Source organism: Halictus rubicundus, chromosome 6 (assembly GCF_050948215.1).
Source record: "Halictus rubicundus isolate RS-2024b chromosome 6, iyHalRubi1_principal, whole genome shotgun sequence".
NCBI classification, from domain to species: domain Eukaryota; kingdom Metazoa; phylum Arthropoda; class Insecta; order Hymenoptera; family Halictidae; genus Halictus; species Halictus rubicundus.
Genome location: NC_135154.1, coordinates 10824699 through 10834822, shown reverse-complemented (window position 1 = coordinate 10834822; position 10124 = coordinate 10824699). Strand labels below are relative to the sequence as shown.

The 10124-nt window shown below is 45.4% G+C and overlaps 1 non-coding gene across 1 annotated transcript; it reads left to right on the top strand.

Annotated features, from left to right (window-relative positions):
• Positions 1-8683: 8683 nt before the first annotated feature.
• LOC143355344 (5S ribosomal RNA) lies at positions 8684-8803 on the top strand. The gene has a single exon (XR_013082490.1). It is a non-coding gene; the product is annotated as a 5S ribosomal RNA (ribosomal RNA).
• Positions 8804-10124: the final 1321 nt, after the last annotated feature.

Sequence of the window (10124 nt, the reverse complement as noted above, 5' to 3'; positions counted from 1 at the left end):
CTGCCACCAAGAGCCCTAACACCCGGAATCAACGCCGTCACATTTCCTACCGCAATTTGGCTCCGTCAGGCTCGACATCCCGTTCGGTCGAGATCTTCAACTTTAAACCAAAGACGTGGCAGCCTCTATCACTCTTCATCAAGTCGTCATTCAAAATTCCTGTATGGTTCCTGCAATTTGCTTTTTGCCATTTTATCGATTTTACTAAACTTGATAAGAAATTTTACTGAGCTTGACGTCTTACTTAAATTTAATAACAATTAATCTGGAACTCCTCCAAGTGACACCGCTTCCACCAACGCAATTGTGTGCATTATAAAAGATGGGGGAAGGATCGAAGCAGGATTAGAGCCGACGATCGATCCTTAGAACATGAGTCACGGTCATCGGAGGCAGCATGCTAATCCGTTATTCGACAGCGGTCGCCTGGACCCGCCGTTTGGGAGAGTTGCAAGTTGCAAGCTAATGTTTGCAATTTACCCAGGCGTGATGGATCTCGCCGGCGAGCAAACTGGGCGGCCGATGTGGAAGGGTTTCTAAAACACTCCTGGAGGAGCTGAACGGGCACAAGCCCGACAAGTCGCTGGCGTTCGGCTGGCAGCGGTAGCAACGGGTAGCAACACAGCGGTGGCAGCTTTGAGACTAGACGCAGCAGTGACGCCGGCAGCAGCAGCGGCAGCAGCAGCAGTAGCAGCAGCAGACAGGAGGCAGCAGCAGCAGCACCCTGCGCCAACCAGCGCCGCATCAAGTATCATTCTATTTACCCGTCAAATATTTGTGCTTTTACCGTGGAGCGCGTATCCGAGGCCGCTCTCCTGCCTCCTCTTAGCTATCTACTCTATCCTCTAGTGCCACTTTGTATACAGTGAACACCGTCGGCTGAATTTCCCTAACGAAAACTTGCCGAAAATTTGCAATTCGTAAAGAGGCGGCCGCCAGCCCTTCTTGCCAGCAGGCACACACAAGAGGGAAGACCATCCACGAGCTGGAACAACCAGAACGTCCGCTGTGAAACCCACGGATCGAGAATGACAACCATAAACAGGTCTCGCGCGTGTCCCAGGTTCGATGATCGATGCGACTGAGAGGATTAATAGTGGCCCCTGCCGATCATCTAAACGATTCGTGTTTTTGTACGTTATTCCTAATTGTTGCAACACTTTGAGTGTCGCGTATCTCAGAATTATTCGTCCAGATTTTTAAATCAATTGTTTCGTTAATGTTTTTAGCGTAGCAAGTTTAGTTAGGACCTGCAAAATACTAAACGAGACCTGACCTTTCAATATTGATTGCACTCAGTAAATTGATTTTATGGAATTTTGGAAACTGCTGGGTTGGCACTTAATGTGTTGAACCTCATTCATTCAAGGTGACGCAATGGTGGGAAATCAAAGCTGCGGGGAAACAAGATTAGAGACAATAATGAGATTGCTCGTATTGTTTGCCAGAGATAAATCAATGTATAGAACGCACCACATTTTCGGAATCTGTGTGCATCTGTCAAATTGACACAGGGAATAAATGATGGTCAATTTACCTTCACTCTTCAGTTCGCTGGCTATTTGTCTTCCCTAATTCTAGGACTAAATTGAGCCGGTTGAACGAAAATCAGAACCGTTGTGAAATCGACCAATTGTAGACTTCCGAAGACCTGAATGCGAACTCAACTGATTGTGGATAGGAATTACTGAAAAAATATGAAATTGTAGCATTTCTAGGTGGTAGAGGTAAACTCGTTTCACTGTAAATAAGAGTGTGATAGAAAACTGATTGAATTTATCTTTCGAAGTCCTGGTGCAGTCTTAATCTTGATCCCAAATATGAATTATCGTAAAACTTTAGCAATTGTGCCCTGAAAATCTACAGTCCAATAGAGCTGACTGTAAATCTTCTTAGAATTATTACAAAAGTGTAAATTGGAAGAGTCTTCGCACAGATAGTGTCTTATAAAAATTGATCGGACCTATCGTAGACTCCAATTATGATCTTCCGAAGTCCGGGCAGTGTCTTGAACCGATCGGAAATGTGAGTTACGGCAAAGCATTCCCCAGTTTCCGTAAATTGAGCTGTCTGTGGGTTTGTAGCCACTAGAAACGAGGTGGATGTTTCCCATCTGTTCGCAACAGGAACGACCGTAAAGAATAGTGACATGGTCAAAAAGTAAATGTTCCTTTCGCGGAAGAAACTGGATGACAATGGCAGGGACCGGGGGCGCCGGTAGGCTGGTCACGGATGTGACGCACGAACGGGTACCACATAGCCCTTTCTCTCTTCTTTTTTTCTCGTCCTCTTCGTTCTTCTTCCTCCTCTTCATCCTCCGCCTTGTACTCGTCTTCTTTGGCCCCCGTCGGCCATCTACTCCTAGGAATCCTAATATCCACGTTTGACGTCATGCCAAATACGTACCCTTACTCGTCTGGAATAAGTCACGAGCGACGCCGCAATAGAGGATTGTAGCAAACGTCGAAGAAGAAAAAGGAAATCCCACGTAATACAGATGTCCGGGGCCGTTCGGTACCGGCGACGTTTTGTGTGCAAAGAAGATTGAAGTTATCGTTAAACAAGCTACCGGGGTAATCCGAATTGCGCTACGAGCGGTGAATCTCGAGCGATCGACTTTTACCCCGCAACCTTCCATCCACCAGCTTCCTGCGCTGATCGATATTTAAACTGCAGACATTTAGAACAATCTCCGCTCCCCACGATCATCCTCTCCTGCGCCCGAAAGCTATTCAAAAATCTTTCTCGTACTCAATTTTTGAAATTACGAAGGGAACCTTCGGAACGATTCATTACGAAGCTAAACTCTAATTTAGGACAAGTCTCAAAGCACTGGGAACCGGTCTAATTATAATTGTTCTGGTCTGTCGCAGAGATGCAGGATTATTTTTCGAACAAAAGACGCGCGGTTCAGAGCGGGTCGTGCGTGTTAATAAGTTGACCATAATTTCACGATGTAGTTGTCCATTTCACGGATGAATTGCTGTCTGTTTGGTCGTTGGTATCGTCGTCAACATTTTCCGGCCGGGTGGCGACGCGGTGTAGCCGGTGGGAGGAGTGTCGCGGGGGGAAAAATGCCGGAATGAAATCAACGAATTTCCGCTTTTCAAACTCGTTTCAGTCCGGTGATTTCGATAGAAATCGGCAAAATTATCGGGGAGCATGGCAACCGTCGTGCAGGTCGGAGTTAGGTAGGTACGCGGAAACGTACAACAGACTCGCGCGCCGGACGGACGGTCCGATTTGAATACATAACTGGCCGGATATAAACGAGCCTATGAATAAAATTTAAATTCCAATCAGCGGCCGAACAATGCGACAATGCTCTCGGTCGTCCAGTAGAAATCAAGTCGTATAATGCGTCCATCGAATACGCCGTCTGGCTGTTGCGTTTATAATCCGGGCTTTAAGTCAAAAGTTTCGCCATTTTTTTTTTACAGTCCACCGTTGTGCAAACCCGCGAGCCCGATTTTTCGACAACCTGACGAACGTCCGGCAATTGGCTTCGTTTACCTGATTAATTTTTACATGAATTATTCCGTGCGATAAACAATCAGTCGTACAATTGTCAATGTAACGTCGACCTGCGTATTCACACGAAACCAAAATTAATTCAGTAATCTAATTCCACGCGGTCTAAATCCAAACTCAATTTTTTAATAGCAATCGATTTAGATTAATTCGTACAGTAATAATTCAATGCAATAAACAGTAGTAAAATTACCTGTGAAACTATTCAACTTGTTTTCGCAATATGTTCAAAAATTAATTTATCAATGAAATACCAAGTGTAATGGAAAATAAGTTCAAGAGACAGGATAAATTTTTCTCAAACAGAAATCTCGTGCTAGAAAATGTAGACACCAACGGCACAAAATTTATAACGAACTAATTAACGAGCACTTCGTATCGGAACGATGTTTGCAATGCATAAATCATGCTGGTGACATGGTCGCGTCGGTGCAGATTCAGCGACTTAATGCGAGGCCGGCGAAAAAGTGTTTCGCGAAAATCAGCGCGTCGCCGGGCGAATCGATCAAATATTAGTAATCAAACGCGCGAGAGGGGGGGGGAGGAAAACACAGCATAATGAACCGACTTGTTTGCGAGCGTCAACGTCGGCCGCGTATTATTTACTCGTTAGTGTCATTCACCGATTCGTTACGTACACCGGTGCCCCGCGCCATTATGTCGGCTCGCGTTTCTCGAATTTATCGACATTAACGAGGCGTTTCGGTGTCAGCAGTGGATATTTCGGCGTGACGATCGGGCCGCGTCGCCGTCTCGTTTTGCAGCCGAGTCGGCGTGGCGGCAGCGGCGGCGGCGGGCCCCGCCTGTAGTTTCGGAAAAATCGAAAATACCAGCGGAAAATCGGGATCGTGAAATTCGATATCATGGCGTCAGCGTCGTCGTTGGCGTTTGACCAGAACCGAGTTCCACCGCGTGGAGAGCGGTCGTTGCCGTTAATTCGCGAAAATTCGCTGATACAGATAATCGTTTAATCGTGCCGCTGAAACGCACCGCATGTCGAGCGCCGTTTCGACAAAGTGTTCACCGCGCTGAAATCAAGAGAGACAAAAAGTCCGAACCGCGCCCGACTATCCGACAGAACACCGCGATTCGGCTAATGCTGTACTTATGTATGCGAGCGTTCACCGTGCAACGCGGTGCGTTTGCAGTTTTCCCCTTTCTTAATGACGCTGGAAAAACATGGCGTGCACGGTCGTCCAGGATGGATTTGAAAAATATTTTCCACCGGAAAAACTTCCGTTCTACCAGCTGTATGCTTATTCTTTCGGAAAAGCGTAAAATTCTTTTTATTCCCTTGTCCGTCAAGTTATCGACGATTTAATTGTGTTTTTCATGTTTTATTCGGTTTCGGATATCTTGCGTATTTTCGTTAATTGAAGGATCGGTGCTGGGAGGCACAGCGGTTTTCATCGCGGGGATGGCACGGAAAATAAAACTGGCTATACTTGGCAGTGCAGAAATTGCAAATAAACGCGACGGTGGAATATTACCGGCGAGCGACAGCGTGAAAATATTCGGGGTGGCCGTCCCGTCGCGGGCCGATGATTAATAAATCAAACTCTCGCGCGCGCGCGTCAAACAGACATAATTGTAATTTGCTGCGATTGCCCGCGTGATCGTAGCCAGGGAACAAAGTAACCAGGAGGGAGAGAGAGAGAGAAAGAGGTGGAGAAGGAACAGGAAATTAAAATGCGCATAATTACGTGGCAATTATGACGTTTGCTTTTCGTCGAACGCTGCCATCCCCCTCCAAAGCGATGCTTACTAACCTCGGTTCCGTTAATAATTCCACCGGCATTGATTCGTTTCGATATTCGAACCTCTGATTCATGAATAAACCTTTCGCCGGTGCCTTCGTGCCACAATGATTTCGTTTCTTCGTGTCTTCCACAAATTTATACCCGGTACACCTCCAATTCTTTTCATCAAACACTCTAGATTTGATAGACGTACAATAATAGGCTGAAATATTGCTTATTAAGAGTCTGGGAATTTTTTATAAATTTTCTGCATTTCTAGCTGGTAAAATTTTCCAGGTATCAGCAAATCAAAATTTTGTTCATATTAAATTCTTGTTCGAGCAGCATTACAAATTATATGTCTCGTTCGGTACATATTGCCAAAAACGATTTATTTATTCGTACGGTTCGTCTGTTCTCGGTGTAATTTTTGTTAGTCGAGGTACCGAGCAGACGCGTGGTTATTTTTAACGGTAATTAACGCACAGGCAATAACTGCGGCATCCGATTAAGCAACCGGAGAGCACGGAGAACCGAACTGATGGAACAGTTACATTTATAAATAGCGAAAACGCAGTAAGCGAGGTAAGCGACCGCTCGTGAAGTACGGAACGACAGAACATTGCTCTGCGGCCGGTAATATTGGTAACCGCATTTAAATGACGGGCATCGTGCGGTCCGCCGAATAGGATACTTTTGAATTGTAACGCCGAGCATCGGCGCTACCCACCGCTCCCCCCACCCTCCCTCTGACAGAGACCCGGAGTTTCTAATGGACACTTAACTTCAATTAAACTAAAATTCGAACTACCACCCGCCGATGTTAGCGACGCCACGTTATTATACTTGATCTGAATTGCGTGAGCTGGAAGGTCCCCGCAAAAGAGAATGGAGAACTCCCTCGAACTTGCGTTGCATTCTATTCGACCAGAAAACGGACTCCGAAAAATCCCAACAACCTCCAAACAAATTTAAACAATGCTAGACTTTCATTAGTGAGTTAGGCGATATTTTGGAAAATGTCTTTTATACTGGAATTGTGGAGGAAGTAATTCATTGCACTCTCTATTGCATTGAGTCAGGCTTTAGGTAAAGATTTTGAACAGGGTATACTGTATATACTATTTTTTTTTAAAAATAAAATTCTCCTCGGAAGAAGATTCTGATTATTTATTGTTGTGATATAGTAGACATTTGCCAGTAATATTATTATAACCTTATTATAGATGGTGTTCGAGTACAGGTGGGAGAAAATTTAAGGGGTGGTTCTCCATGACCGTATAAAACGAAAATGAAGAGTAAACAATACAGTATTAGAGTATTAGAGTACAGTACAGCACAGAGGTACAGAGGTACAGTGCGGTACAGTATTAGAGTTTTTACAGTATTAGTTCATAGTATTGTGATTGAACAAGTAAAAATCCGCCTGAATTGCGGCAACCCGGCCAACAATGGTGTATGTTGCGTACGATTGGGTGCGAGCGAGGACCCCCTTTATGACATAAGCAACGCACACTTCTGTTGACCGGGTTGCCGCATTTTCGGCGACTTTTCAATTGATAATAACTAAAAAGTGAAGCCGAAATCGGAATTTTTTGATTCTTCGTTTTCGTCTTATATTGTCTTGGAGAACCACCCCTTAAATTTTCTCCCACCTGTATTCGAACATCCAGTATAAAGAGAACGAATGAAAAAGTGTCCGATTTGATTTAGGGGTTGTTTACCCACATCCAGAACACACTAACCATCATTTTCGATTTACTCTCGCCATCAGAGAGTCCTGCAACCCTTCGCCCAGCAAGAAATACCACTGCCATCTCATCGTATGCGAATCACAGTATCAATTTTCCTTTGATAGAAATCGCTATTGGAGTTAAGCGACGTCTTCCGACTAGAATCGCGAAAAAATCGTGCCCGTACGAGACCCAGGAGAAGAAAAAGGGCAGGCAGGGTCGGTGGAGGGGAATAAAAAGAGAATAGTGGGACGAGGAACAGCGCGTTTGAAACGGAACGAAGTACGTTCGGTGTCTCGGATTTCGAGGAAGTTGGCCGGGACATGAGGCGACGGTAAAAGGTGCGAGCGAGCGAGTCAGAATAGGGGGTCTGGGGTGAAAATAGGGTGGCAGAGGGATGAAAAGCGAAACAGCAACCGCTGAGTGGAAGTCGCATACGAAGCTCCGGGTAACTTATCACTTTCCCTTAATCCGGATCAGCGGCACGGCGGAACTGGCGATGTTCAGGCTTGCCCCGTTAAATATTCAGAAGAAGTCTGGCCCGGTGTAAATCAGAGAGGCAACCGCCCTTTACCAACCCCTTCTTGGCTCCCGACGCATTGCTCCCACGTGGGATGCTACCGCTCGACACTCTCCACTCGATACACATCCATCCTCCTTTTGCTTCATCCCCCCATCATCCCTGTGCAACCCTTGCTACCAGCAGATTTCGTCCGGTTTCTCTCTCTCTCTCTCTCTCACTCTCTTTCTCCCGTTCTCTTGTTTGCTCTCTTTTTCTCTCTTTTTGTTTCCTGTTCCTTTCCTTTTTGGGACGCGAACGACCAATGAGATTGAACCGCTGCTCCGGTTATTTACACTGGGTGTCCCCGTGAAAAAGAGTGGGGCAGCGAGAACAACAAAGCGGATGCGATCCGAATAAAAGTCCGGCCATTTAATGCGAGCCCGGAGTAATTGTTTAATTCTGGCGCAACCGGCGGAACGATTGGATACAGGAACAATGGGAGCCGGAAAAAAGGGTGCGCCAAGAGGAGGGATTAGGCGTGTTGTCACCTCGCGGACTCTATCTGCTTGCGGAGATTTCCACCTCTCTGCGGTCCGCAGGAATTGTCACTGATTTGCGGCAACGGGTCAGCCTCGATTTGATTGAGGTAAAAAATTATACGTCTTTTGTTTCAATTGTTTTCCATTTTCCCTGTCGAATTTGATCAGTGAAATTGCCTCGACGTTCCATAATTCAGACCATCGAATGAGGACCCGTTTCGGTGCTAATATCTTTTTCACTGTCAAGCTTATTATCAAATGTTTTAAACGAGTTTGAGTCAATATACCAGCAACCACATGTGGCACACGTGGCCTAAATGGAGAGTTTAATGTGTGGCCATCGGTGGTGCACGTGGCACAGAACGTGTTAATGGAAAGAATATTCCATACAAATATTTATGAATAATTCTATTACCAGTAAACCTTGGTTTGGTTAATCGAATAGTTTCTCGCGGCAGTGCAGAATTTATTTAGACAATTTACACACTGTACAGGTTGTTTATACCACTGTCGGTGAAATGATCGGTTTCAGACCTTTCATTTTGCTATTATTGAAGCTATCAGAATTCTTCTACTGGAAATGATTATATTGCCGTATTAAAGTTTCCATTATAATAAAAATTCTACACAGTGTAAACCGTCAACGACCAAATCACACTGCAAAAAACCGATTCTCGTCCGATCATCGAAGTTAAACAGTGTTGAGCGTGGTTAGTACTTGGATGGGTGACCGCCTGGGAATACCGCGTGTTGTTGGCACACTTTTTTTTATCTAGCGGGAATTTACTGTGCAGTAATGCATTCTACGGACATTTCTGGTAAGGAGACTGTGTTGGAATTTATTTCATAAACAGAACAAAATGAATCTGTTATTTCTTTAGAAGGAAGGATCGTTTGAATCGGCTTTTGATATACATTGTATCTGCAGTTAATATACATTGTATGTTGTCCCCGGCATGGGACCCTCGATCCTCTGATGTTCATATTGAACTGTTGCTCCTCTGTTTCGTTTTCTTGTTTCATTCGCGACGTTTCTCTCAAACCGTAAAGACGTGTCTGACGACGTGCTATTAGAGAATTTGTTAAAATATAATCTCTATTCCGTGTGCTATAAAAGAGTGTGCTTTCTTTATATATATACCCATATCCCATTAGAGACCATTCACGAGAAGTGTTTGGTTCCCTTAATATGCGGAGTTTGAAGGTGTGCCGACGCGAATACTTTGTGCGCTCTGTTTTTGTGTTTATGTGAAGGATCCTTACAAAGTCTAAGTAAATTCAATTGTGCCATTTTTACAGTGCAACTCGTACTAGTCACATTTACTACAATACGTATTCATACCAAGAGTGAGAAAACAGCCCTCAACGAACAGGTTTCTTACCCCCAACTTTGACACGACGCCCCTTGTTAGTTAGTCCCTTGTTATCTGGAGTTAAAACTCATGCAACATCGATAGCCCCTCGAGTAGTGACACGGAACAAAGAGGATCCCTCTCCGTCGGCAGAAACATGCAAAAATCGAAAACCCTGGATCACGGGGGAGAGCGGAGGAGGTTGATAAAAATTCAGGAGGGTTCGCGAGCGTGAATCTCCCCAGTAATTATTAGTAGCGATCGTTTGATCGTGTCAGCAGCTCGCTCTTTAACGAGACACCGGGGTTCGTTGTCGGCTGATCTAGACGAATTAAGGAAGTAAGCGATTCGAAGAAACCAATAACGACCGTGGGAGACGGATGACTACAAGGAAGAGGGAGGAGGGCAGTGGCCCTGGCTATGGCAGTGTCGGTGCCGGTGGTAGTGGTAGCGGCGGTGGCGGTGGTGGCGGCGGTGGCGGCTGCGAGAAGAATCGAACTGCCTCATTACGTTAATTTCCCCCGAGATGCCTGCATTTTTCTGATTCCATCGGTTCCTCGTCGCGCCGCGTTGCTCCAGTTTCTCTGGTCTTTATCCGCTTGCCACCGTTCGTTGATCCGCCACGGCGCAAGAGGGAGAGCGGTTTTATATCGAGACGCGGGGCTGAGAATGAAACCATTTATTGCAACGCGAAGACCCGTAAGAGGTAAGGGACCAGGATGCCTTTA